The sequence below is a fragment of the Triticum dicoccoides genome, chromosome 5B, assembly GCF_002162155.2.
Source record: "Triticum dicoccoides isolate Atlit2015 ecotype Zavitan chromosome 5B, WEW_v2.0, whole genome shotgun sequence".
NCBI lineage: Eukaryota > Viridiplantae > Streptophyta > Magnoliopsida > Poales > Poaceae > Triticum > Triticum dicoccoides.
Genome location: NC_041389.1, coordinates 331,561,519 through 331,565,206, shown reverse-complemented (window position 1 = coordinate 331,565,206; position 3,688 = coordinate 331,561,519).

The window sequence follows — 3,688 nt, the reverse complement described above, 5'->3', positions numbered from 1 at the left end:
AGGAGGTTTAGTTCGTAGAGGCCATCCATCCATACACACATTCATACATTCATCATGCCCCTAGGGTTAGACCACAACTTACGATCTCTAGGTAGAACAACTTTGTACCTTGATACTTCCATAATATAAGCAAGAACAGGACGTAGGGTTTTACCTCCATAGAGAGGGACCGAACCTGGGTAAACTTCGTGTGTGTTCTCTCTTGTTACCCATCGAACCGATCTAACAGCTCGGCCCCCCTACCCGAGATCTGCCGGTTTTGACTCCGACATTGGTGTTTTCATTGAGAGCTCATTGTTTGATCACATAGGGTCGATGGCTCGTCTACAGATTGGTAGCAGCATTGGTTGTGGTGACATCTTCGTCCCCGACCAGCTTTTCGCCTTTGATAGCATTGTTTTGCATGCTGATCCAACCGGCCATCTAGGTCGTGTGGAGAATTTTGCTCCAAACCAAGTCATCACGTTCGGAAGACTGGAGTACACCAACGCTCGAGGAGATCTGGTCCTTTTAGGGTGGACCTCGGACCAGAAAGCACCCACTGGCGCCATGGCTCTGAAGCCGGATTACGATGGGGGCCTCGGATCAGCTCTCCACCCAGAGCCAACCACAGAGAAAGATCTGGTGGTCAACACCTCCGGCGTAAACACTAAGCCCTTGGACGCCTCAGTGCCCATCTTGTCTTTGGACTCGGCAACGTCGATCGCTCTACCAGCAACTGATGCAGTAACTGCTCCTACCACCCCAGGGATCAACCCCGGGCGAGCAAGAGGCCGGTGCCACGTCAATTGGCCCCAAAAAATTGTTCCAAATCAGCCCGGCCTACGCAAAGGTCCTAGATATCGAGGAGATCTCACAAATCAATGATGTGCTAGATCGAATCCAAAACATGGCAATCTCATCCGCCGTCTACGATCAGATCGGGTGTAAAGCCGACAATCGGGAAATTTTCATCCCACCCACCACCCACCTAGTCGCCACGGTCAAGGACCTGACTGACACGCTCGACTACGGCTCCAACGAGGCCACCGACATGGATGAAGACGTCGATGACAATTCCGGAGCAGAACTAGTTGCTGCCATACCCCACACAGGGAAGTAGGCCACAACGTCCACCTATGATGTCTGCATGGTCGATACTCCGAAAAGACAAGTCTAAGGAGAAACCTAACAAGAACCCTAAGCGTCGCCGCTCTAAAAAAGCGATCTAAGGGCCATGACGGAAGCAGGAGTACGATCAGCACTTCGGGCGCCGCCGATAACGGTGCTGCCCCCAAAGCCGGCGAGAACCGGGGAGAGGACTATCAAGCCTCACCCACCCAACAGAACGGGCCTGCTAGAACACTCGAGGAGGACAACCTCGATGACATGGGCACCTTCAACAACGGACCGGGCAAGGATTATATGTCAAAGTCTGAATATGATGTAAGCCTCGGCCCGAAGACTTCGTCGTACCCATGAACCCATCCGAACGAGCACAGTTCCAACGACAACTAATCTCAATCGCATGAAAAAGAAGCATTGGGAGTTGTATACCCATGGGAATTCGCTCAACGACAAATGGCTAAAAATCCTTATGCTGGAAGCAGACTTCGAATCCCGAGGCGCGACCCCCAAGTCATTTCCAAAATGGCGGCTGCTACCTAATTTTGACGATGAGGCCGCGGTTAACGAGCCCCTCATGCACGGCCATGTAGGCCAAACTGACAGACACCCTAGAGGGCGAGATCGGCCAACAGGGGCACCTAAGGCACCCCCTCTCAAAACCTGCCCTCACGGCAAGACTGTGGTCGAGCAGCCCAAGACCTTTGACCTACATGATAAGCTACATGCCAATAAAGCTCCTTCCTAGGTCACGAAGTCGCGCACCAGTCAGTATGGACGGCTATGATGCTTGGATGGACAGGCACGCGAGGACGTGGGAACAAGTCTAAGCTAGAGCAATGGCCAAGCTTAACCAGACACGGCTTGTTTTGGAGGGCTCGCTCATCATGTATGTTTTACAGATGAAGTCATGGAGCACCAGTTCCCAGAAGGGTTCAAACCCATCAATATCGATCAATATGACGAGACAAGGATTTCCTTCTCCACATCCACATGGCCCGAGGAGATGACCTCCATGGCATAAAATATCTACCCCTCAAGCTCACGGGACCAGCATGGCATTGCCTTCATAGCCTACCTAGAAATTCCATTGTAAGTTGGGATGAGCTCGAGGAGGCTTTTCGGGAAAATTTGCAGGGTACCTATGTTCGGCCCCCAGATGCCGACGACCTCAGCCATGTAGTACAGAAGGAGGGCGAATCAGCTTGGAAATTTTGGAATTGATTCTTAACTAAAAAGAATCAATTCGTTGACTGCCTCGACGCTGAAGCAATCGCTGCTTTCAAGCACAGCATTCGGGATGAATGGCTCTCCTGTCAGCTCGGACATGACAAGCCGAGAACCATGGCGGCCCTTACCTCCTTGATGACCCACTTTTGTGTGGGCGAGGACAGCTAGTTGGCCCGCAGCTCCCACAAGAGCGATTCTGGCACCTCTGAAGCGCATGAGAGCAATGGAAAATTTAGGCGCGGCAGAAACAAGCACCGAAATAAGAACAGCGACAGCAGTTAACGCAGGGTTCAGTGGCCCACTGTGGCACCCCGGCTCAGAGAAACCGGAACGCCCCGTATTCTAGCCCAGAGATAGAGGAGAAGTCTTGTGGAATACGACACTGCTTAGCATAGAACAAATCAGCTCTTTATTACAATCTATATGGATACAAGGGATTACATCGGCACGGCGACACTACGCCTGCCACGGTTGCTCCATCCAAGCAGCAGAATAACACAAAGCAACGGAATAACTCTAGCAACGGAACAACGACGATGGTGATGAACTTCACTCTGCAGGGACTCTGGCTGGAACGCTTATCCTAGATCGCAAACAAGGGATCCATGGCAAACAATCCGGCATGACCTGCAAATTGGCATGACACGCCAGGTTAGTACATTGAATGTACTTGCAAGCTCACAGCAACCAAGAGCAATCAAGACAAACAACAACATGGCAGTTACAGGTTAAACAGGGATTAGCATGGTGCTATCAGAACAACATGGCATGAACAGGGTGAACAGTATGAGCATGACATGAACATATGAACATGATGATACTAGCATGCAACATGATGACACTATCATGCACCAACTTACTCTGCTCGGGTTACCTCATAACCATCACATGCATTACTTACCACCGCGGACATCACACGATCATCTTAGGATCCAATCAAGCTTGATATTAAACTATACCGTAGTAATCATTACATGACCACAAGGAGCTTGATCTTTTCCCACGATACTCGCATAACACCACAAATATCCAACAACTCGGTATCCTTGATACCACGATGATCCTCTCACGATCACATAAAGATCAACCAACTTCGGTATCTATGATACCACTGTGATCCTCTCACGATCACATAACCAACTTCTTTCATCAACGAACTGGGGTTGTTATTAATCAAGTTATCATTATTACTTTTGACCCATAGTGTGACCAACTATGAACTGGGCCCATATCCGCGGGCGTGGCTATCGATAGACTAAACACACACTCTGCAGAGGTTAGTACATTGTACCCACACTACGGAACCCATGGCCTCGCGCTCCCATTCGGGTGGACCAACAGCGTTCCGACAAAA